The sequence below is a fragment of the Sander lucioperca genome, chromosome 24 (genome assembly GCF_008315115.2).
Source record: "Sander lucioperca isolate FBNREF2018 chromosome 24, SLUC_FBN_1.2, whole genome shotgun sequence".
Taxonomy (NCBI): domain Eukaryota; kingdom Metazoa; phylum Chordata; class Actinopteri; order Perciformes; family Percidae; genus Sander; species Sander lucioperca.
The window spans coordinates 1,738,406-1,765,094 of NC_050196.1; the positions used below are offsets into that span (position 1 = coordinate 1,738,406).

The window sequence follows — 26,689 nt, forward strand, 5'->3', positions numbered from 1 at the left end:
GGGAAGTTGTATATACCATTGTCATTCTTTATACCTGGAAACAGGAAACTGTCTGAAACAATTTGTTTAGTTTGGATACCTTGTCGTGCAGTTTATTTGTTTTTGTTAAACTAACCTTAATCTGTAGTCATTTTGAGCAATCATCCATTTTTTGCAAGAGGAGAATGTTTGTTTTTTGTGATGGTAAATGTCACATTTTGGAACAAAAACAGCTCACGTGTCCTTGAAAAAAGATTCAGGAGCCGCTCCGGTCATTATTTTAAATCACAGCCATGTTTCTCTTCCATTGGCTTGGAAGCAGGCTGCTGTTCTCTCTCCCCCCCCCACCACCACCACCACCACCCCCGAGAGCTTACCTCCATATTTTGAGTCCTTGTACCTTGGCAGGAGGGTCCAACCATATGGCAGGACTAAGTGTCGATTATCAACCAATCTCATATATCACACACATATCCGATGGAGCCGGATATTCATCACTCGTGTAGCACTTTTTTTTTCTTTTCTTTTTTTTCTGCACTCTCTGGTAAGTAATGACAGATGAACAGCCTACCTACAGCTTCACTGATCCAGAAATATCAAATGTGTTTTTGGGCCATGCCAATAGTCTGTCTTTTTGTCATTGAGTCACAAATGTTACAATCTGGTTTGCAGAAGTATTGCCTTTGACACATTTCACATACTTTCAGTTTATTTTGATCTTTAGCTGTTTAAAACGTTTCCAACAATCACCGCTCGATTTGTGGTTGAAATAAACACATCATTTTACCAATTTACATGTGAAAATATGCTGGCTCTATGCACACTAAAAGTGTTGCTTTTTTAAATGGAGTCTGGTAGGTTTAGCCGTAGCAATCTCAGAGCTGTTTCTGGTTTAACAAAAATTAAAAAATTAAATTTTCCTCTCTTAAAAAAAGGTCTATCTCTGTAGGGATCCTTTCCATCTTTTTTTCTGGGTGATTGTGTATCCACAAAACCCCTACTGTTCCTGTCCCTACTACTACAAGAAACATAGAGGATGGATTTAAAAAACAACAACTGGAAAGATCAAGAAAAAAAACAAATGAGCATATGGTCTGTGAAAAAAAACATTTTCTGGCCAATCAAAGCTGCTACTGTACACAAGGGAGACTTATGAAATTGTTTTCCCTAGAACAAAAATCACATTTCTTCGAATGTATAAATCATACAAGCACAGCTATCAATGTACAAGTGTAGGTAGGAGTAGGTTGTGCTGTTTTCAAACGTTAGTCATCTCATGTTTTCCAAATATAATCTAAAATATGCAACAGCCTCGGCATGTAGATGAGAGCGTATATTATCATATGTCATGTCACGATGATCAAAAAGCTTAATGAGTGACACAGATATGATGATTACCTATGTGCCTGTCTTTGTACGGCAGCAGAAAGGCTGCCATTGCGCTTCAGTTATTAATGCAGCACTTAATTAGTCATAATTTTATACAACTAATTTACTCAGGACGCATTAAATAAACATAGATGTCTAATTAGAATATTGTGTTAAACTTGTTGGATGGAGTGCACAGGCATGTGCACACTCACAAATGCACACACACACACACACACACACACACACACACACACACACAGAGGCTGTGTTCATTATCAGGCGAATACCTTAGCAACTGATACTGCCTTGAGCATAATAGAGTGAGATGGAATTGCATACACAAATACTCCGCTTGCTTTGCATGTATGCAATTCATACATTAACTGTACAAGTGTAGAATAAGCTGTGTTTCCTGGATCCGCGAGAAAGTAAGCAACATTAACGAGGTCACGGGTTAAAGCCACAATGCCGTGACAACAGCTGGTTGGTTATTTTTGTCTATAATGTGCTAGTCTTGCATTTTCCAGACCTTCCTCCACAGCGCTGCAGAGGAGGGTCTGGCTAGTCCACACAGGATTCCGGGATGAAAAACGTGCTCTGGTTTATTGGAATTTCTTTAAACCAATCACAATCGTCTTGGGCGGCGCTAAGCACCGGACGGAGCAACGGTGCCTCTGCTAAATAGTCTCGGGAAAGAACTTGTTTTGGTGGAACGTGTGTACGTTCCACCAAAACGTTGTTGTAGTCGTGCAACAGAAAACTCCGATTAGACAGAGAGTCTAGAATTTCCGGCGGCAGCTGAAGAATCTCGGAAATGAAACATCGTATAGACTAATTATATGCTTAAGTAATAGGGGTGTACGATTCAGAAATTGTCACGATTCGATTCCGATTTTTAGGCTCACGATTCGATTCAATATCAATTTTCGATTAAAAAACGATTCTCGCTTAAAAAAACATTCACAGCATGTAAATGTAGTTACTTTTTCCATCTATGTATGTGTAAGTACGTATGTAGATATATATCTTATACATCCCTTAATGCATCCATGTGGATTTTTATTAGTAGTTTATTTAGTATCTTTTATTGTCCATATTATTCATGTGGATTTGTTTATTTGTTATTTTAACATCCTGTTATGATGTCTGTCTGTGTTGTGTGTGATGTCTGTAAGCTACTGAGACCTTGAATTTCCCCTTGGGGATCAATACCGTATCTACCTATCGTGATTGCAGTAGACATAATTTTTTTTTATTTTTTTTTTTAAATAATCGATTTTGAATCGGTAGAGCTTGAATCACGATTTGAATACGAATTGATTTTTTTGCACACCCCTATTAAGTAAGCTACATTTTTTAGCTTCACTTTCTTGTACTGTAGCTTATGTCTTCAGGAGAATGTTTTCAAATGTAAAGCCATTATTACACCCACTTTATCACTTAAGGTCTTCACACACCGGGGGACGAACCGTTGTTTTGCTCACTAGTACTTTCACACAGAATGCGAATGTTATGCGGCGATAGAGCAACGTAAATTTGTTTCTCAAAACAAGCTTTTCTTTTTTCTGAGCTTCCGAGTGTAAACAAAACACTCAGAAAACCTGCAGAGTGAACCTTTAATGATGTCCGTATTATGCGCATGATGCCAGTTATTATGTATAATAGAGTAGTGCAAGCAGGACAGCTAATCAGAATGCACACTCGCTGACACATACATGCGTCCGGAGGCGCTCCATCCACCTTTGAGTGAGTGTGGTGTTTTGCAGCCTGCAGCATCCATCAGCAGGCAGCAGCCGGCAGGCCGCTGCGGCGCAGACGAGCAGTAGGACGGTGCATTAATGAAATGTTAATGGCTGAATTAAGACTGAAATAACCAATCTAGCCTGGACTCCTGTGCGAGTCCATTAGCATCAGCGCGCCATGCTGGGGCAAATGACAACACACTACTATCACCACGACCTCCATCCAGGGCAGGGGCCATGGGGCTGTGGGGCTGGGGGCCCATGCAGGTAGATGGCATTGGAGGGTGGAAGGGAGTGTGGGAAGGCGGTGCTCCATCTGCCTGACCTCTGCTTGTTGGCTGCTGGGAGAGCGTCAACAAATGATTTACAAACGAAACGGGTGGGCGACGCGCAATTGGGTGTCTCTCTCTCTCTGTGTGATTGATGAATGACATCAAGGGCAATCTGAGCCATTTCCCCGGTTGTTTATCTTTATTGTGTAATTTGTTCCTCAGTTTTTTAATCGCAACGTTGCTTCTCCAGCATTGTCGAGTCCTTTGTGATATAAACGTCTACAGCAGGGGTGCCAAACTCAACTTCACTAAGGGCCACAATGCAAAATGAGAATCACATCAAGGGCCAGACATGTACAGTATAGTGCAGTGGTTTTCAATAATGTACTAATAATGGACTTTTTCACGGTGTGTTCAGGGGGCCAGGCAGCTAGCGGATCAAGGAGAGATGCCTACGATTTGAGACAAAAATGAAATTGCGCTGAAACCATGCAGGAACTCATAGTGCACCTTTAAGTACAAGGAAAGTTACCGATATCAAAATTGAATCGAGTAAAAAGCCAAAAGGTGTTCGCCTGAATGTGGCCAGGGGTTCGCTTCATTGCCAATTCAATTCAGCAGAATTTAACGTGGTTTGGCTTTTAGCTTGGTCTGCTCCACTGGTGTCTGACTTGTCTGTCTCCATCCTTCTTGGGATTTTAGCGCCCATCCTGCCCATCATTCACTGCACGTAGTTTCCGGGGCGCAATTTTTTATTTACATTTTATTTATTTTTAACTCGGTAACGGATGTGATTTAAAATGTAAAAGTACAATACTTCAAACTTACTTAAGTAGAAGGTAAAAGTACAGATTTTAAAGTACAGAAAGAAAAACTCAATTACAGTAATGCAAGTAAATGTAATTTGTCACTTTTCACCTCAGAGAGTAGCGATAGTCTGATTAATAAATGAATCGTTAAGTCTACAAAATCTTAGAATCTTTCAAATCAAATAGCTTGTTTTGTCCAACCAACAGTCCCCAAACCCAAAGATATTTAATTTACAATGCTTTAAAAACAGCAAAGCGGCAGATGCTTATATTTGGAAACCTGGAACCAGTTTTTGTTTAGGATGTGGTCACATGAAATGATCCATCCCACTCATTATTTGTTAATTATCTGTGGTGCCGTCACGCTGCATTTATTTCTGATTGTTGTTCTGATTTTTTTTACTCGCCTCCTGAAAATGCGTCCTAATTTTTTAACTCCGCCTTCGGGGTTTGTAATATCTATCTTAGTGACAACGACCTTTGGACTCTGTCCCTTTAAGAATTAACCAAGAGGTCGGCGCTGTCTCCCATCCGTCTACATGAATGTAGCCGAAGATCACTTGGGTCTGATCTTGATTTGGATTTTATTTAATTACAAGTATATGAATGCATGTCTTGCTTTGCAGTAATGCTGTTATTCTACATCATGGAACGTGTAATTGAGACCACACAGGGCATTTAGGGCAGCATTATGGCAGAGGAGCTGAGTGATGTGTCTGCGCTTGACACGCTGCTCCCCGTTTCTTAATTAGAAACTTAGATCACAATGTCGGCCCAAGAATCACACTAGCTTGCTTCGTTTACATCTTGCAAGGGGGGGTGGGGGGTGTCACGGATGGCTCCCACGTAGCAAAGTAAGTCAATAAATCTGCTTACAAACATCCACGGATACTTCATGAAAAACAATCTGAGGAAGATACATTAGAGCTCTTAACCTGGTAATGTCCTTTAATTGGGGGAAGCTGTAATTGGTTTAAGCATTAATCAGATTTGAGCCGGTTGTGGTTAAGTGTTGTGCGAATGCGAGGTTTCCTGTCGAAGTATGAAAAGAGTTTTTGTTGGAAATAAATGTGTTTGTGCCGCTGGGGGCCTCTGGAGCACATTATGTGATCATGATGACCCTTAGATTCAATGACCAAACATGCACTTAGTGATTGCAATGCTTGTACCGCGCGCTTTGTGGGAAATTTGTCTCTGCAACAATGTTCAGGGAGGAGGGGATTTCATTCTTGTGAGGGGTTGTTCCACCTTATATATTATGCTGAGTTTTATTGACATTGCATTTAGTCATTTGTCACATGACTAAATGCAGTGGCAGATTGGAATATCCGTTACAATAATCTCTTTAATGTGATTAGGCAGAGCCAAATCACCCCCATTTCTTGTTATATGACATCAAAAGTGCAATACAGTAGATTAGACTTTAAAAGACTGCACTTGAAGTTAGCCTGGTCCAGTTTCCAGGTGCACACTTGTGGTAGTAATGTGATTGTCATAAAGAGCAAATTGGGGTGAAGGCTACACTTGGTTAAAGTTAGAGAAAAGTTAGATTGTGGTTTTGGTTAAATATTGTATGCTTTCCCAATATGTGTCCCATCACATGCTTCAGTCAGTGTTTTCAGTGGCCTACACCTAATGTCACTCATGGTTAGGTTGCCAGCAGCTTTTTTTGTAGGAATCCAAATGTTTGAAGATAGCGACATGTCTAAACGTATGTGGACTATAGAACACACCCACATTAAACCCACATGTACGGTGGCCGAGACAGTTCAACAGAAATGCAAATGCCATAACACAAATGCAAAATGTAGACGTCATTTCCTTTTGCATTTGTGTTGTGGCTTGTGTATTTGGGTTGTGGCTTTTGTATTTGTGTTGTGGCTTGTGTATTTGTGTTGTGGCTTTTGTATTTGTGTTGTAGCGTTTGCATTTCCGTTGAACCGTCTCCGCCACCTTCTATATGTGATCGTTGAACATCCCATTTTAAAAATGACGGGCATTAATCTTCTGCTACAATAGCCTACGCTCTTCTGGTAAAGGCTTGAAAGAACCTGAGGCCTGTACTATAAATCAAGATCAACATGCCCTGGTGGTTAACTAGTTCAATCAACCCAGGGTTTCCCAATCCAGCAGTGCGCGTTCACATAAAAGAGGCGGGGTTTGCACAGATATTCCAATCGCAAACATCTACCAGAGCCGCGTATTTTACGTAAGAAGAGCAAACTATAATTCTATATAAATATGAAGAACACAGACACAGTTTTACAGGCAAAACGCAATACAGTCGCTGGCAAAGAAATAGCCGACGCCGTTGTGCATAAATTACAACGCTAATCAATATCACTTCTCCATCAGTCAGGACCAAGATCTGACCATAATTACATGTTTGCTTTCCATAAACTGCCGTTGCTTTAGCCTACTATTTCAGTTGCAACACTGACAGTGGTAAGCGATCGTGAGAGCAAATAAAATATATACAAACATAATTCAAACCAATGTGTGGCATTGGCAACACACGGCTCAAGAAGCCGACAAATAGCCTATACGTAATTCGTAAAGTAAGAACATTTACATTTTAGTACAGGCAAGAAAACCAACACAAACAAAGTCCCCAGCAAACATATCATTCAAAATTATAGTAAAGTATTCAAATAAGGATTTCCATTTAAAAAAAAAGGAGTAGTAACTTCTCTGGTCCTTTCTTTTTCTATTTTTGTACTTAAGTTATATACAAAACAATGTCATTATTCACTCATTTATATATGTGTATATATACACATACAAATAATCTAACTCGCAGTCAGCGTTTCAGATCATCCCAATTGTGTTGGTCAGGCCAGTTAGGTTCTCCCTCACCATATTGGGAAAACCATTCCTTGGGGGCCTGTCTTTGTGCATGGAGCATTCCCATGTTGAAACAAGGAAAGTTCTTGTTGCCACAAAGTTACCATTGTATGCTGGAGCATTGACTGGAACTAATGGGCCCAGATCAAACCATGATGAACAGCCCCAAATGCATACAAATGCATGCGGACAGCATGTCCCCCTCTATGTATTTTTGGCTAATTCAAAGTAGCTGTTGATGAATGACTGAAATTTGCTTCCAGCTACATTTTGACCACAGTTCTCAGCTGTTTAAAATCAGCAGTTATCTAACGCCTGCCCTGAAAACTGGTTCCTTGGCTCTGCTCTCTGAGGTTTTTGAGTCGACCAATGAGATGATTTCAGCCTGCAGAGCAGCTCAGACTCTGAGGAATGTTTGCATAATTAACACTGTGATGTACAGTGTCTTCTCTTGGCTGGCTGGTGACATACAGTACAGTACGCTCTTGTAGGGATCAAACTTGTGAAAGACACGCCTCTAGCTACATCCCTCTCCTCCACAATCTTAAAATGTTCTTTGGAAGTGTCTCAATGCAAACGTCATTTTGGACAAAAGGAGGGAGGGAGGGATTTTTTTTTTTTGCATAATGCAGAAAGCATGTAGATTTTGAAGGCAGCTTTCACTATTGTTGAAATCCACAGCAGTGACTGCCAGCAATTTACAATGGTAGAGTAGATGTAACCAGAAAACAAGACCTGGGGAGGGGAGAGGGAGTTGGAGGGGGGGGGGAGGGATCATATAGATAGAAAAGAAAGGTTGCCACCTTCACCTTGCATACTTGTCATTTGCCCAGCGTCAGGTCATTAAATTCACATTAGGCCTCTCTGAGGGACCTTCGGATGCTGTTAGTGCACCTAAAGCTGTGTGGCAGTAAAAAAAGAATCACAACTTCCTCCTCTCCACGATGCACACCAATGCACACACACACACACACACACACACACACACACACACACACACACACACACACACACACACACATAAAAGCAGCTATGCGGCACTTTGCATTCTGACACTGGATCATTATGGTCTCTCATGTCTGTTTTTTTTTTTTCCTTTTCTGGGGTCGATAATGGAGACTCCAGGGCACAAGAGAGACGTTGGCAGTGTCCATTTGTCCATCCCCTGGAGGACAGAGCTGGATCTGAGTCAAAGTTTTAGATCGCTGCCACTGAGATGGCATTAACTCCCAAGTCTCATGGGTCAGCTGCGTGAATCATTTATTTACAAAAAACCTGCGACGGCCGTTTCAAATGTCAGATCACGTTAGGCACATGTCCCCGGATTTTTCAAAGCAAAAAAAAAAAGAAACGAAAAGGTAGCCGGGGTGGCACTTTGTCATTTTGTCACAAAGTGGTTACCTCATGCCACAAAGGGCAACAAATAAAAAAGCTGTGTGGCTCTATTATTTTTATATATATATATATATATATATATATACACACACACACACACACACACACACACAGAGTTACAGACAGACAAACAGATTACAACAGTATTACCAAATAGTGCATACAATATTTGAACGGAAGTGCCAAGTAGACTTAAAACACTAAAGAACTAACAACAAGAACAAGACTCCAAAGATGTTTTTTTCCCCCCCCAGTGCCATTAAAATGAGTTTAAAAACCCCTAGCGGGTATAGTGAAGTTTGTTTGTTGGTATTCAAAGTGAAACTGAATTCAATTATTTTTTATTTTATTTTCACAAGCTTCAAAACTGAGAGACGATTACACAATGATTTAGTTGGAAGAGGCTGGGTGGCGACGGTGACCTTCCACGTGTTTATCTGGCCACGTCTGACATTGGCCACCCCATTTGCCTGCGTATTATTGTTTATCGACAGAAGTTGGGGGGGTTTATAGGTTGGTGTTGGACGGACAGCTGCTGTGTTTGGCTGTTGACCAGAGGCCTAATAACTAATGCACGAGAGGGACATTACCTGTGAGCAGCTGCCATCCAGTTGCATGACACTGTGCCCAACAATAACCGTTCAAATGGGAATGGAGTCACTAATAATGATTTGAGCTGCACAGTATCCTCGGACTAAAGCCTTTTGATAACGAGTTTGTAACCTCTGGAAGCATGCTGTATCCATAGATCAGGGGTGTCAAACTCCACTTCTCTAAGGGCCACACTGAAAAAAGGGAATCACATGGAGGGCCAGACGTGGAGTTGCTTTGATTTCTATCGAAAAAGTCAAATATGCCAAGAATGTCGGAAAAAGTGACACACTAATTGTGAAAAAAAAAGCCTCAAATGTTGAAACAGCCCGCAAAATGTCGGAAATAGCGCCAAGAATGTCAGAAAAAACGACAGAAACTACTCAGGCCAAAATATATTGTGAAGCTAAATTGGTGTACGGGCCAGATCAAAGGGTTCTGTTCTGCTGTACATGTAGATGAATGTCTCCAGTACCCAGAGGTCTGTGTTTATTCACCGGTAAAACTCCTGTTGGATGACTCTCTTCAGAAGGGTTGGAAATCAGCAACTTTCCCTCTTTAGCGTTTAGCTTAGCACGGCGCCATAGCAACCATAAACACCACTGGCTCTAGCCGTTTGCAGCTTCCTGATTGGTGCTGGAGGGAGCGCACCCATTGGTTGTTGACAATGATCACGTGATTTATAGGGTTGGGTACCGAAACCCGGTTCCACTATGGAACCGGTTCCTACGCAAACGGTAGTATTCGGACCGGATTAGAACACAAATTTTGGTTCCTCATTTCGGTTCCGACTGAAATATTTTCTCTCTGTTGCTCCAGACAGTGGCAGACTCTTTTTTTCTTTCTCCCTTTTACGCCGAGTGGCCCACGTGCCCGCTCGCGGTGTGAAGCGCGTGTCCGTGCTATTCTCCGACATGCACTCTACAATCACAGCTGATAGACGGCTTTTTGTACACGCTCCGAAATGGACGTAAAAATATCACACTTTCTCTGTAGTCTACCGTTAGCTAGCTATCGTAAATGTAGGCTACTTTTGAAATGCCATATTGTCCCTCTGGGCTCACCAAAACGGACGTAAAAGCATATTAACCATTCACTGCACGGGATCACTAGTAAACTTATTACACTTGCTCTGCTAGTCTATCGTTCAGGACAAGACCCTGTAGCCTGGTGGTGGGGGAGACGGGACAGAATCCCCAAATTGTCTGCCCTTTCAAACTCATACATGTGTGTCCAGGCCTCTTGGACACCACCTGAGTGGTTTCTCCTGTGCAGGACATGCCATAAGTCAGGAGAGGTGTAGTATCTCACCAGAGAAGGCAAATATGGTCATTTTTCTGCAAAAGAACTGCTAAAGTTTGAAGCTGGTTGGCAAACCAACTTAACATTTATTTTTGTTGTTACTTGTTAATAGTGTAACTGTTATTTGTTAAATTATTGTAGTTATGTTAGGTATTGTAATTTCCCCTTGCGGGATTAATAAAGTATACATTATTATTATTATTATTATTAGGAAACTTAGGTTTACTTATTATATATTTAAGTACTTTAAAACATTAATATATTGTTAAATTTAAATAATTTTTAATTTAAAAAAACTCCATAAAAGAACCTTTCTTTGATGTCATTTTTCAGTTTTTCAAGAATCGGTTTAGGAATCAGAATCGTTTTAAAAGTACCGGTTTGGCATCGGAATCGTAAAAATCCAAACGGTACCCAACCCTAGTGATTTAACATCACTACCAAGACTTCAAACTTAGGATCATATCAAACCCGTTTGATTTTTAAACGTCCAGACGGGACAAAGACTGACTGGGACTGAGTTTTATGACCTTTCACCAAACGATGGAGAGGACGGGAGCCCCCCCCCACCGACTCTAGCAAGACTCTCAGGATTTCATTCAGATGCGACATTGGAATCAGTTGATAAGTCGTTTGGTGTAAGGTCGCCATTAGGCTACGTTCAGACTGCATTTTTGTTATACTGTCTGTTATTTCATAGTTTGGTGCAGAACTCATCTCAAAGAAAGACTCAATCTAAACTTTATGGTTTATAAACCAGATGTGATTGCAGAAGCACTGCAGAGTTTTTGACTGCTGGCAGATATTACTCTGTGCTATTACTTTTCTTTTCAAACAGTGCCTCTCTTTGCTGCTTTGCTGCTGGTGTCAAATGCTCAATGTATTGGTTTATCCCTTTTGCTTCTCATTTCTCATCTTTACACATGAGTTGATCGCAGCAGCTCGATTTACTCTCCCCCCCCCACCTTCAGCCACGTCCTGCGAGCGAGACAGCTGTGAAAACAGTGTGGAATCTGTGCAACCGGCAGAGAAAACCGGCTCGTTGCTCTGACTTTAACCAGATTTTCCAGGGATATTAGAGGAAAACAAAAGACGTGACATCCCAGCGTTTTCCACCGTTCAAAGCTCCACCCGATAACTTTGATGCGAGATTGACTCTGAATAAAAGGGAGAGGGGAAGATTTTTGGATGGCTTCCTTACGTTTAAAGTGAGGTGACACTTAAACTGGTCCATGAATTTGCATGTATAATTGCCGTCTTTAGCATACATAATAAGAAACCTCCCTTAAGATGTAGAGATCTGCACACAAAAAAAAAAAGATTGTATGCTTGTCGTGATAAGACTCGAGCCACATGGCTCTGACAGAAAGAAAAAGGAAAAAAAGTTTTGTCGCGTTCCCTTTTAGCTCTATCCCCCCAAAAAAGGCATACATTCTTACCAGTGCACAACATCTGTACAAATAAATGTGAGACATTTGTCTCGGTGACATTGATACAGAGGCATAATAATAAAGTTCATTAAAGAAAATTATACAGTGTGCTTCAAGACCAGTAGGATGCGGCGACGTTAAAAGTAAGAAAGAGCAGCGGTGGAAGAAGTATTCAGATCCTTTACTTGAGTAAAAGGACTAATATCACACTGTGAAAAATACTACAATTAAAAGTCCTGCATTGAAATTGTTACTTAACCTTCCTGTTGTCCTCGGGTCAAATTTGACCCGTTTACAAAAATGTTCTATATCAGAACTATGACAAAAGAACGTTGAAAAAAAGTGACAAACGCAGTAAAAAAACGTGACCAAAAAAAATGGAAAAAAGTGACCAAAAAAACCATCAAAAACCTCTCAAAAATGACAAAAAAAGCCATCGGAAAAAGTGACAAAAAAAGTATCAACAAAAACGTCAAAGTGTAGAAAAAGAACAAAATGTTGAAATTTCGACCCAGAAAAACACAAAGTTGCATGGTCGACGGGGGAGATGACACAAGCGTTAAGTAAAAGTCTGTAAGTATCGTCAGGGAGATGTACTTAAAGTATTAAAAGTGAAAGTACTTAATGCAGAAAACTCCTCCCATTTTAGAAACTGGAAATGATGTTTGACAACGCTCCTACTCAAGAAGTGCTATTACATTTCATTTTAGACATTTATTTACTATTTTTTTCATATCTAACGCTCCTGTTGTGAACCCGAGACTTTTGTGAACTCATTTCAAGCACCAAACCAATTGAGTGTAGGTTTGTTTTCACAAGAGATTCGAGAAATTTCAAAAAGCAAACATCATCTTTTCAGCTTTAGGGACAAGTTATCTCTTTATATATGGCTCTGGAACAACTTTGTTAGCTTTCATGAGATTTGACTAGATAAACACACAAAAAACATATTGATCCAAAAGATTTCTAAATGTAGAAACATGAACAACGTATTCCTTAACGCTCCAGAAGTTATTTAAACGATGTACGTGTTTTAGTTTTTGAGATAAGCTTGTTTTTGTGAGCAGAGTGTAAACGCGTTTCGATAGTTTTTTCATCTGCAATAGAAAGGCTCCGCCAGCTGCTTAGCACCGGGCGTCTCGTAACGTGATGACGTCATCGCGAGTGTACAACGTGGTGACGGGAACGGCTGAAGCCTTAGCTCTCTGCTGCAAAAACAAGGATGCTCTAGCTGCTGTAGTTTTTATTTTGGATCGTTTTATACAGGCTCATGTAAACAATGATCTCCCGTTGGGCGCCCAGGTAGCTCAGTTGGTAGAGCGCGCGCCCATATGTAGAGGTTTATTCCTCGACGCAGAGGCCCAGGGTTCGAGTCTCACCTGCAGCAGTTTTCCTGCGTGTCTACCCCCTCTCTCTCCCTTTTCATGCTGTCCTGGTGATTTAAAGGCAAAAATTCCAAAGATATAATTACTATATGTCACCATATATAATACTCTGTCGCCAACACTAGTTATCAGCCCGTTTTTTGCACTGGACGCCACATAACATGATGACGTCATCGCTAGCGTACAACATGAGGCCGCGGAAGACAGAAGCCTTCGCTCTCTGCTGCAAAAAGAATGAATGCTCTAGCTGTTTTAGTTTTTATGTTAAACCGATTTAAACAGGATCGTTTAAACCAGGCATGTCCAAAGTCCGGCCCGGGGGCCAATCACGGCCAGTGGCCAGATTTCATACGGCCCGCAGCCTCGGTTGTAAAGTGTGTTGTAAACTTTAATGTTGTTAACTTTGCATTACTCATAATAAGTCATGTTTAAAATGAACATGAGGTAAAGATATTTATTAACTTCATGGAAGTTTAATGTATGTAAAAGATGTAAAAGTAAGGCAGAATTGTTTTGTTGTTTCTTTGAAGATTGATCACGTCTGAGTAGTAGACATGCCATTTGAAAAATAAAAGATAATTGTGACAATGAAAATAATATGTTATAGAACAGTGCATTTCTATTTAACTTTAATTGTTAAATAAAAATGGACCATTGGTCCCCAGGCATCTTCACATTATCAAATCTGGCACTCATCAAAACAAGTTTGGACACCCGTGATGTAAACAGTCAGAACAGGTGTATATATGTGTGTGTGTGTGTGTATGTGTGTGTGTGTGTGTGTGTGTGTGTGTGTGTGTGTGAGCTGACATTATTGTATACTTACACACAGTGTAAAAACCATAGTGTGTGAGTGTCATGAGCAAGGCACACTTCCAGTGTTGCGGGTTCTATTCCCAGTGGGACCCACTCAGTGTACCAAATATTACGAGTGCGGTTTGGAGATACATGTTCATGTCTGGCATCTACCCGGCATATACCGTACCAGTTTATTTTATGTAAGCACACGGATCGGCACCCAGACAGATTCCTGTAAATTTATAGCAGCAGGTGAATAATGTGATTGAGTCAATGATTTGCAGGAAAAACCACCAGTCACTCTACGATAAGAGACCTCCTTAAATCAGCAAGAGCTGGGAGAAAAAGATGTCAAAAAAACAGCGCTCCTTCCCCCCCCCGCTGGCGCATGGGCACCGGCCTCATTTTATTCCAGCCCATGTATAAAACACAGTGTGGGAATAGGTTTAACTGATCTATCCCATCTAATATGTGACTTTCTCTCCTATTTTTTTGCTCATAAGTTGCAAATGGCTTCATTAAAACAAAAGCACGACCATAGGGAGCACATAAAACATGCTGCTGCTACCTAATATGGTATTTATGACCCGGGCTAAATGTAGAGTGAATTAAACTTTAAAGGATTGCATTCAGGTAGACTCGCCGACGTTTGTGGAGGAATGTCCATTAAGAAGATGAAAGAAGAGGGGTGTGTGTGTGTGTGTGTGTGTGTGTGTGTGTGTGTGTGTGTGTGTGTGTTATTCCGGCTGGGTGAACCTAGACACCTTACAACAACCCCCTCCTCCTCCCCCCGCTTCTTTCACCAAAAATCTCTCCTTGTACTCATTGCCTCGCTCTATCCGCGAAAGAAGTTTTCATCTGCCGGCCGGAGAAAATAAGCCAATTAACAGCCGATGGGAGTCGAGATGCAGTGCGAAAGGCGGGTTTACGCCGACCGAGACGTGATGCAGAATGCTTATTAGAGAAACAGGTTCAGGTCTAAATAATCACTAGACACGCTTGGAACCAATTCTACATTCATCAGCTGCTGGATTTCCCAGTAGGGGAAACACACAGGAGCAAAGGTCCTGTCAGCTGCTCTGGATGCCTCAATCTCAACCTGGCCCAACCTGGCCCACCTGCTTTGGGCGACACTTAGAGCTGTAACAATTCCAAATGTTGCCGTACAATTAATTGTCTCAGAAATAACTGTGATTTAGGGCTGCACGATATGACGAAAATATGCAATAACGTTGTTAAATATCGCGATATCATTACTACTTGCGATAATAAATAGATATTAAAGCGTTCTCAGTTCTGCTGCTTTCAGTATTCAACTAATATACATGACAATGACAAACTGCTTGTTGAACTTAAAACAAATGAAAGGAAATCATTTCCAACCTTCTTTTATTGAACAAATTGAACGTTGAATTGGACATAAAAAGCAGCACTAAAATAACTAACACAAAACATCTCGGAGTGTCTTTCTTTCGCGATATGTCGCAGCCTCTCGTGATATTTATATTGCACCAGTTGACATCGCGATACAGCCCTACTACGATTAACAGTATAATTGTTTAATTTATTTATTTATTACTTTTTTAACCCTCCTGTTCTCCTCCAGTCAAATTTGACCCGTTTTCAAAAGGTTTCTACATCAGGAATTTGGGTTTCTTCTAACCAAATTGCCCAAAACTGTCACAGATTCACAAGTCAAATTCAATTCAAAGGATCGGTTCACTACTATCACTGACTTTTGTTACCTTTTTCCACGTTTTTTGGCTATTTTTTCAACGATTTTGTCGCTTTCTTCTATGATGGCTTAGGACCTTTTTTTCTGACTTTTTTGGGGCTTCATGAGGCCCAAACTGTGAGTGAGAAAGCTATATGTGACAAAGCTATGTGAGACAAACTGAAAGTGACAAAGCTGTATGAGACATGCAATAATACAGTCAACATATTTTACTTTTTCTCTTAAATGAAAGCAGTCTGTCCCTTGTGAAATTGAGGTTGACACCCCTGCTCTAAACATTAAAGACCTGCACACTGCATCAGTCCGGGGTGTCAAGAGTCCTGCATAAGAAGAACCCTGTGTGCTCTGATACACCAAGCATTATGGTAGAAGTCCAACAAGCATCCACCAGCTGCACACTGGTTTGCTGATTTTTCAAACTTTAGTGGCTCTGTTGATGCATGAATGTAATATTTTGTTTCTTTGCAAATTTCCTACTTACTGCTACTGCAGCACTGAAGTGCTAACAGATGGAGTTTTCAAAGTCAACAGTTCAGTTTCACTTCAGTGCCTCAGTGTCATTTTTTGCGTTAAGTTTTCTCTTTTTTTATTCGTAACTTTTATTTTTTTATTTCTCGAACAGCACTGTGTTGCTCATCGCTGCATTCATTTACATTGTAATGAATGAAAAACAGAGATACTCATAAGCTGCAGATTGTACATACTGCATTAAATGATTTGCAGATCAGAAAATAAAATGTTAGTTTTGTTTTTAATTTGTCTTCAAGTTTTCTAAGCTAAAAACATCTACACTTAGTTAACTTTGATAACATATGTATAATTAGTAATGTGTTGTTTTTGCTGTGGAAATGTGAACTGGCATTTTTGTCTTTTTCCAGTATAATTTAAGATCATATGTGCTGCATTCTGGATGGGATTTGTATTCATTTGTGGTGTCTTAAGAGCTGAATGGACTATATTGCATAACGCAAGGGCATAACTTTGGGTTCAACATTGGGGGGGGGGGGAATCTCCAACTAACTCGGGAGGTCCCGGGACATGTCTGTGTGTGTTGAAAAAAAAATTGTCGCAAAAAATCTCAAAGAGAGACAGAAACGTCAAAATGCAACAAATGTCGGAAAAGGCAACAAAACTTTGGAAAAGAGCCAAAAAAAATCGGAAAAAGCAACAAAAACATTGAAAATGCGAACAGAAACCTTAAAATGGAACAAAAACATTGAATAAAAAGCACAGTTTTGATTATTATCCCCCCTGGTTACGCCTATCGCATTATGCAATAAGAAAAACCCAGTCGTCATTATTACAAATGATTTGGCGTTCAAGAATTCAATGGATCACTTCCTGTGCAGACGTCTCCTTAAAGCGACCACTGTGACAGCAGAATGTACTCTGGACAAACATTAGTCTCCATTATCTCACTGTCTGGCACACTTTGGTGGTTTAAGCTTATGAGACCGGTGCATTTTTTGCAAGTATGTAAATACACCTCCCAGAGCAGCTTCATGATATTAAATTATTTATGATCTGGATTCATATTGTATATTTATGTAGTGTCAGGCTGATATAGGGTAAGTCAAAATAAGGTCTAAAGAAACTAAACAAATTAGTTTCCTGGAAACATATTCATATATTCTTCTTTATATTAGTGTTTGTTTGCCTCACGGCAATCACTGACTCGAGTTCAAAGTTGACCCAGTTTCTGATTTACCAGTACAGATGTGATCAGTGTAGCAAACCCACTCAGTGCTGCCAGTGTGCTGCCGAGATCCTGCTGCATGTTTGATTCATTTACAAAGAAAATGTTCTGAAAACAAATCTTGAGCTGATTTAAAAAGTTTCTTACAATGACCTGTCGAGTAGCTAAGTTGACATTAACGTTTTGTATTAATATTTAGCATTGTGGTTCCAGCCCTGGACTTTTGAGACCCAGACCAGCTCTTTACAATCAGCCAGACACCACCCTGTCCTTGTACTCCCCTTCAACACATGTACATACTGATACCAGCCCCTGATACTGCCACAGATGTACATAGTATGATAGTGTACTCACTGAGTCATAAAGGCTGCCTGGTTCTTGATGGCAAGATGGCTGAAGGTTGAGGGTGGAGCATGGGTTTCATCCCTAGACTGTAAAAATACTGTCATTGGTTTCATCAAGATGTATACTAAACAAGTCATAAGTCTGTAAGTTGAGCTACAGCTGCACTTTGTAAACAGTATGCATCTTGTGTTATAGGGGAATGTGGATAAATCAGAAAGCTATAGTATTATGTTTTTATAACTAACATTAGCTTACTACCAGCTAACTTGTCCTCTCTGGTAGACAATGGGTGCTAAAACAATCATTTGACATGCTTGAGTCTCGTGTTTTTAGCTTACTAGGGCCCTATGTGGAGTTGTTTTTGCCGCCGGTGGGGGCGGAACTTACATTTTTTAAACTTCTCCTGGAGGGAAACGTTACGTCTGATGTCTGCCACTTCCAGCACGACTTGAAGCACAGATTGTGCTGTGTTTTAATTGCGACAAACAGATACAAGTGTATGGCGAAAATAACAACATCATGATGCCGATGCCGTGTCAAAAGTTTGAATTCATACTTTTTCAGGTCTTTCAACTCATGCGAATTTGCGGCGCGTCATTCCCTCCGAGTGCCGTGAATTTGCGTCTTCGTGCCTTTGCATTGACTTTACAGTGTATATATATATAATCCCACCACTGAATTTGCGTGAAACGCGTTGGGTGTGTGAATGTGCCATGAGTTGAATGCATGTATGCATGAGCTTGGCTACCGCTACATGATGTGAGAACTCCATTTTGTCCCCTTGCTCTTGTCAGAAGCATCATATTTAATAGATTGAAGTCACATCTTGTGATTCTGCATTTGGGATGCACAGGTAAGAGTGCACATATTTGAAATGGCCACAGGGATCATACATCTTAGATAGCAGTGAGATAGGCACACCCGTAATGGCTTACACTCTCTCTCTCTTTCTCTCTGCTCTCTTCCCACGAGGCTCGCCCACCTTTTTAACGTTTCAGCTCACAGATGGGGCGAAAAAGGTTCCCTTGCTTTTCACGTGACCTCTGTTGAATGTAAAAATGTGTGACACAAAGTGGCGCGGTTTCATATTTGTTTAGCAGTGACTGGCTCAATGCGCCAGCCGTAATGGCACGGCTCCGGTATCCAGATCACCGGAGGCGGTGCATCAGGGGACAACCTGGGATCACCGTGCTGCTGATTAATGCATGAGCCATGTGCTCACTTTGCTGAGACAGACGGAGCCGACGGTAACAGAGGAGACATTTCGGACGGGAAAGACATCCTCTGTTTTCACGACGCTGGGGCGACAGGGATGGGCGGAGGCCTTCACAAAGAAATTACATATTCTTATGTCGTGTTCGTACTAGCTACCTGACTGTTTGAGCCATCTGCCATGTGAAATGAGGACCACGGGGAAAGCAGAAAGGGACAGCAACCCGTTAGAGCAAAGTTATCTTTCAGATGCACGAAACCCTCACTCAATCAAAAAACCCCAGGTTACTAAATGTCACTTCCTTGAGGAGTTGAAAAAAAAGCCAACAAAGGCTTACATTCACTTTAAATCTCCAAGAGAGACTTATTCACATGAGGTTCAAGGCATCATGAGCGCACATGTGAACTAGGCTGCACCATCTGAGGAAAATATCTAATTGCGATTATTTTGACTGATATTGCGATTGCAATATGATTCATGGTATTGGAGGGAATGATACATTTTGTATCATTATTCTCATTTTCATTGAAAAAAGTTTAATAAAAAAAAAAGTGATTATTGAATAGTTTTTGCGAGGAACTGTACCAAACAGATTTTTTCTTAAAAAAATTGGGTTTCTTTAGGAAAAGAAATTGTTTCTTTTCCTTCTGTAGGATAGGATGTGTAGGCTTGGGCGTCTCTGCAGCCCCACAATACTTCATTCAGAACGGTTTGACACATATTTTGCCTTTTACAAATATTGCGCCCCCCCCTGCGATTTGGATATTGCACTAGTCCATATTGCGATTTGGATAAAGTTGCGATTAATTGTGCAGCCCTACTGTGTCTGAACAGGCGTGGCATGTTTTCTGTCTGTGCAATTTCTTTAAAATGTTTACAATTTTTTGGTCAGTTTTGCGGCAAATCATAACCATACAAAGCATAATGTTTGGACCCTTTTTGTATCACTTGATATTTAGTTTTTTTTTCCCCTTTGAAAGCAACACATTTGAAGGTCTCGTCTTTTGGCGATTGATTTTCTAAGTCAACCCTCTTAAATCATACAGCTTTTCTTCAGAGCACCGACATCTCTCACTTTGTAGAAGTTAACAGCCTTATTTCTCTGCTAGATGCCCGGGAATTAAATGAACTGGAAGTGTACCTGTGTTTTGTTGAAACCTGCTTGCTGCTTGATATTGACAACGTCTCGCGTGGGGCTTTCTACAACATTTTTAAACCTTATGAACCAAGACCGCACAACAACAAAACAAAACAGGTCTGTTTTCCCCTGATACCCGCACCATGTCGGTCCTGTGTGCAGCCAGGTTTCTCATGCTAAATGTATGAGCCATCAGCTGAGTGTCCATCCCAGGTGACCATAATATGCTATTACATGCAGACAGCACAAACAGACTGTGGTAATAGTGAGCGTGTCATGTTTACGGTCACAATTCCAACAGCATAGCACTTGGTGGTAAAGTGGCCAGGGGTCTGCTTCTGTTATGACACTAAACCCAGGGGATCCGAGGATCTGGCCATAGTGAGCCACATCTTTAAGGCTCAACCCTTCATTCTTTGTTGACTTTATGAATCCTAAATAAATTCACATGCGTAGAGCTGCAACAATTCCAAATGTTGCTATAAATTGTCTCTTTCAGTCAAATTTAAAAATATGTATTTATTACTACTACTATGTTTTCAAAGAAGTTCAAGTTTTGAATGAATTCCAGGATCCATGTTTTGGTTACAGCAGCAGTTATGCGACCCAGATAACGTAATAACACAAGTACACAGCCTAGCAAGTAAACCACGCCTCTTTATTATCATTAAAACATTGTATTTTTTTTAGGGCTGTCAATCGATTAAAAAAATTAATCTAATTAATTACATACTCTGTGATTAATTAATCTAAATTAATCGCATACATAATTTTTGCCCGGTGCCTTAACTGATACTTTTTAAAAAAGTTAAAAAGAAAAAAAATTGGAATGGTGCTAAACAACAGTCTGCAACATTAAAGAACGGCTTGTTCATTGCTAGGCCATATGGTCAAAATTAAATGATTTAATAATAATGTAATCACTATAACAATAACTTATTTCACTAGTAAATTGCTGTTGAATGAGAAAAACAACCACCAGATGGGAAAGGGGTCTTTAACAACAACTTTGAATGCACCACGACGCTGTAGGTTACCAGTTTCATGAACGCACCGTCTGTGTTTCTCTTACAACGGCAGCTGCACATTGCATCCCGGTGTTGAATCCTCTACAGTGAAATACAGTCAAACTTTACACCGTTTAGCGTTAGCTGTCAGCATTTTAACCGTGTTTAATCCAGCTACTAGCTAGCGGTAGGCTAACGTTAGCTGCTGTTGAGTATAGTGTTAACTAGCGTCACATGTAGCGATGTTTCTGTTTCCTGTAACGTCTGTTTCAGAGCATCAGAGAGAAGCGCAGACATATCAGTGGCACCGAAATGAGGCGCCGAAATCCGCGTTGCTATTCGGTCTGGTAGATGCAGGTCGTGAAGGCACCGGTGGCGTATTAGCCATATGTCAATAGTATTAGCACCGGATTTCGGTACCCAACCCTATTCAGGAAGAAGATAATAAATGTAGATAGTAAATAGTAAATAGATAGATAGTAAATGTTCCAATGAATGATCCAGGCAGCGCTTTCTCGTCTCCCTCCTTCATTTTACAGTCCAGTGGTGGGTAGAACGGCTCTGGCCGGGTCAAACGTCAATATGGAATGGATTAATCTGCGTTATTTTTTTTAACGCGTTATTTTTTTCTCAGATTAATTAATCGAAATGAACACGTTATTTTGACAGCCCTAATTTTTTTCTTAAATGAACACAAAATTGACAATGGAACATTTATCCTGATCAATAAGAAAACAAAGCATTAATCTTTAACAAACAAATGGAGTATGTTGGATTTCTCTGGCTTGAGGCAGCTACAGCCATAGACAGAATATAAGAGTGGACCACCAGGTCCCGTGTCTCTGGACGGAGACCAGTGAAGGATATTAGAAGTCACTTTTCCGGTGATGGCTGAGCGTTACTGAGCAGCCTCCAACTGAGAGAGAAGACGTAGATGTGACGTGAGCAACCTGTCTGAAAGTTGGAAGTCTTCTGGTAGCTGTGCCAAGAGAAATCTCAATCATTCCCAATCTAGCAGAGACGGAGAGCGTAGGTATATGTAAGGAGATAACATGGACACAGGCTAATTATTGATCACTAAAATGATAGTTAACATTAGTAATTAAACTTAAACAGCTAATGGAAGTCTAAACTGCCTGAGAGCTTCTCCTGTACTATACGGTAATTCCTCTACTATGAGACAGTAAGTCTCGTGGTTATGACCCAATCGTTTATAAAAACGTCTGCTACGGAGCCATAACGTGAGGTACAAGGTAATGGAGCCTTTTATACATTGTCGTGTTTCTTTAGAAATAAACAATGGACAAATAAAGTCTTTAAAAGCTTCAGATGTAAAGTTATTCTCTGTCAAAGTGACGTCAAAATGAATGGCAGTCAATGGGATGCTAACGGGAGGTAAGTGCTTGTTAGCATCAAAATGGCGCCATAGGAGCTACGGGTTGTTGACAGACGCTTACCCCCTTGGCTACAGCCCAGGATATTTGGAGTTGCTATGGCAACATGTAACAGCTGCCACTAGCATAGCTTTAGCTCAACGGTCCGACCAATAATCACTTATATAAATACAGTATGCCGTATCTAAACAAAATGAACAATTACCATCAACAGCCATACCCCCACATGCCTAATAACAAGTTTGCGTTTTGCAGGGTTAGGGGTTAACAAAAAAAAAAAAATAGGCCTTGTTTTATTACTGTGCTTATTGACGTTGCATAATATATAATTAAACCTTTTAACACCATCCAAAAATATATATAAATTGCTACAACAATCTGTGTAGAATTTCTCTCAGATAGATTTCAGTTGTGTCGGTGACATCTGGATCACAGATTCTACCTCTAGCAAATGAAATATGGCGTAATGATTGTGACAGATGTAGATGTGCCTGAATCATATCCCACACAGCAACCGTTAACTTCCACCAGGGAGCTCCTTGAACATGTGGACCCAAATGTTTGTGTGCTCATCAGGAAATATGCCTCCTCAGGGTCATATATGTGAGGCTCGCCTCTGTGTTACGTTATCTTTAAAGGATACAGGCCTATACCTATGACATTGCAAAGCTTGTTTGTTTTTTTTTCTCTCCCACCGTGCTCGCTCATGCGGCATTAATTCCAACAAAGGAAAACCTGCATGGAAATCTAGCCCCCTTTGAGCATCCCTATCCTTGTTTATCTTGACAGCGCTCTCCTTAAGCAGGCCGTGTATCCATATTTGAAGGCGCCACCGGCTGCGTAGGTAAAGATGGGAATTTGTAGTGACAAGGGGAGGGCATCAGCACAACAGAGGTACTTAAGGAAAGAGACAACCTTCTCCAGTGAAGGCAAATGAGACTTGTCATCCGGCAGTTGGTGCAGTAATTATAAAGGGTGCGTTGAATTTCCCAGGGATTCCAGGAGAATGGCGTAATGGAAGAAAACACTAAGAATTTTATAAGCCAAGCAAGGAGGGGGGGGGAATAAGAAAGGGAAATCTAACATCCTCTGAAGCATGGCTTTACAAAAGAAACATTAAAGGTGTTTGGCCTATTAAGGCACCCAGCATCTAAAGTCATTGTGCTACCAGTAAAACAGACTCGCTGATTCTGTGAAACAGCGGTAGAAATGGCTGTTGTCTTAAATTACCAGTTAAGTTGTTGCACATTGCCTCAGTCGTTTGGCAGATAGCAGGCCCACCTGCTCGTCTAACCCTTCTGCTTTTTTTAAGTGCTCTGCCAAAAGCAACTAGCAGCGGATGCTGTGATTGTTATTATCGCCGCAACAAATAGCTGGAGAGATGGCATACTATATCAATCCCAATGATCTTGCAGCGATGATACTCTCAAAAACCAGCATTAGTGGGGTTTGTCATCTTTTTGCTTACAGATGTGTTGTAATGTAGATTTAGGAATGAGTTTGCATCATTTCTAAGAATCATCAAAATGTCTTTGCGTGACATAATGTAAAAGGCAAAACAAATTGCAGTATCACAGTGTTTTATTGCTTTGGTAGTGATTGTCATATTCTAATAAAAATAGTAATAATGTCAATTTTATTCATATAAAAAGAACGACAAAGAGGCAATCTGTGTCGGAGTAACTGAAGCATTTTTAATAAGGCAGTGGCCAAAAGTGCAAGAGAACTTATGACTTTTTTTATGTAGATTTCTCTTATTAATATACAGTGTTTTATATTATTAGTTGGCAGTATGTTGGCGAGGATCTGATTGTTCTTTAAACCTTCAGAGGTCAGTCGATAACAACCTGCAAAGAAGCCTGCGTCGAGGAGCTGTTAAATGAATTTCAATAGCGTGGCTTTCACTGGGGATGTTTACTGCCCCTCAATGATCTTAATGCTGTTTTAGAGGCTTTTTCCACCTTTTGTGAGAGTAATCTGCAGCTGGGGAAAGAGCTGGATACTTTCCGTTTCTTTGAATGGTAATCGACAAATTTAAAAGGTATTACACATTAGAAACATAACCTCTTTTATCAGCACTTTCCAATTCCCACATCAACTCTGGCAGCATTTGCTTTGAAGCACCCAGGCAGGGTAAACATGTCTCGAACGCTAAGGTATCCTCCTGATGTAACGATGTATCTCTCCCCCCTCCTATGAATATTTCCCCAGGCCAACAACGTGAACTACTTGGATATACCTTATTCGAAAAATGGTTAGATATCAATTAAAAGTAACCTAGTTGTTTACCTAGTTGCTAAAAAAAAAAAAAAAAGACCTTGAGTGTTTTCGTCAGGGATTTTTATTTTTTTCTGTAGATTGAAACATTCATGTGTATTTGAATCTGACAGTTACATCTGCTCAAGGATGCACCGCCTCGAGCAGCATCGGTGTAACTCGCTGCCGACTCACTGCATCCCATCGGTGTGCTGTAAACCTTTTTTGCATTTCTGCAATCCTCTGCTCACCTCCAGACACCCACCCCACCCTCCCGTGTGATCACTGCACCCACCCTTCTCCCCCACCCATCACTTCAGAGAACACAGATGTAAACCTCATCCTCCCTGTCCGTGTCTTCGGGACACACCGAAGCTCACCGCCGACTCAGAGTGTCCCTCAGCGACAACTGTCCTGATTTTGAGTGACATCAGAGTCAGTCCTCAGTCACTCTGATCCCGTCAAGGAGTCGGCTGAAACGAAAGTGATGGGCGGATGGCCTATTTATACCCCAGTCACCTGATCTCTCACTCTCCCACAGGCCAGGAATATTAAATTGACAGCAGCATATTCTGAAATGTGTGATTGCCCCGGAGCCTGCAGATACTCTGGGTTATCTGCTTTTTTTCTATTTATTTTTAACTTACCTTGACAAACACATGGAGGACTCTCGTGCGGCCCCACAATACAAAGCACTAACGCTGGGGTTGATGGTTGGATTCCTTCTGAAGTTACCTAAAATATGTATGTTCTTTATGCTCTGCTGATAAACAGATGTATCTATCTATATCATTATTATCTATCTAAAAGTGGAAATAATTAGGTTTGATCTGATTGACAGTTTGATTGGTCTCCCATTTTCATAGTGAAAATTCCTCCAGCAGGTCCTTGTTCTTCCTGTTTTCCATCTCTCTTCCCTCCTTTCCCAATCAGAATCAGAAAAAGGTTTATTGCCACTTACGTGGAATCTGCCTTGGTGAATGGTGCAAACAAAAACAAACATTAACGATGAATATGATATAAACAATAAATACAACAAAAAAAAAAAATGTAGACTCTAAATCTGTAACATAACAAAAAGTACCGGCAGCTCATTAGCCAGACTTTGCCCCGTAACTACAAAACAACAGTTATGTGTGTAGCTATAGTCAAAATACAGAACATTTTCTGTTAGGCCTGTATACAATTCTCTCATACAAAGCTGATTAGTAAAAAGCAACAAAATCGTCGTAAAAAACAAAAAGCCCAAAGTGTGGAGTTAAATAAAAGCGCCAAAACATCGAAAAACGCGACAAACGTTGACTTCCATAATCTCCCAAAACCAACATCTGTGGCTGACAAAAGTTGTCGGAGCACAAATTATGCAATTTGAAATGAATAAACAAAATTACAACTGTTAACCACGTTCTGTGAAACAATTTCTCATAAAATATACAGTCATACAACTGTTAATACACAGATATTTCTTAGAGTGTAGACATACAAAAAGAATATAATATATAGTATGTGCAATGGGCAGATCTCACTTCCAGCAGATTATTCAACTTCCCTTTGGCTGATTTCCATCCAGCCTTCCCTCCTTTCTTTCTTTGAACTCTCTGAAAGATGTTTTTTTATATAATTTAGTAATTCATTCTTTCACATACATCATTAAATCATTGCCACACCTACCATCCTTCCTGTTTTCTTTCCTTTCTGCATATTATTCAGTTTGATATGTCCATTCCTTTAAAAAAAATGTCTTATGTGTCCATTAATCCATTCATTCTTTAATTCCTTCACTCACTCTCCCTCACTTTATCTATCCATTCTGTCATGCACAAAATCACTCATCACTCACTCATCTAAATCTTTAATTCATTCATCATCATGTCTGGTTCCCTTCTATCCTTCCTTCCTCCTAACAGACTTCCCTTCTTTCATTCACCTATGAGTCCTCACCCCTCCTTACTTAAAGGATAACTACCATTTTTTTCAACCTGGACCC

General features: G+C 40.5%; 2 long non-coding RNA genes across 2 annotated transcripts in view; one reads left to right on the forward strand and one right to left on the reverse strand.

Moving 5' to 3' along the window:
• The window catches only part of LOC116048638, a 147,782-nt gene that overhangs the window by 51,162 nt on the left and 69,931 nt on the right, over nucleotides 1-26,689 (forward strand). The gene's annotated exons all lie outside the window — the stretch shown is intronic.
• Nucleotides 268-18,209, reverse strand: LOC116048642. Its single transcript, XR_004104711.2, has 3 exons — nucleotides 18,093-18,209; nucleotides 7,331-7,337; nucleotides 268-278 (listed from the first exon to the last, which is right to left on the reverse strand). It is a non-coding gene; the product is annotated as an uncharacterized LOC116048642 (long non-coding RNA).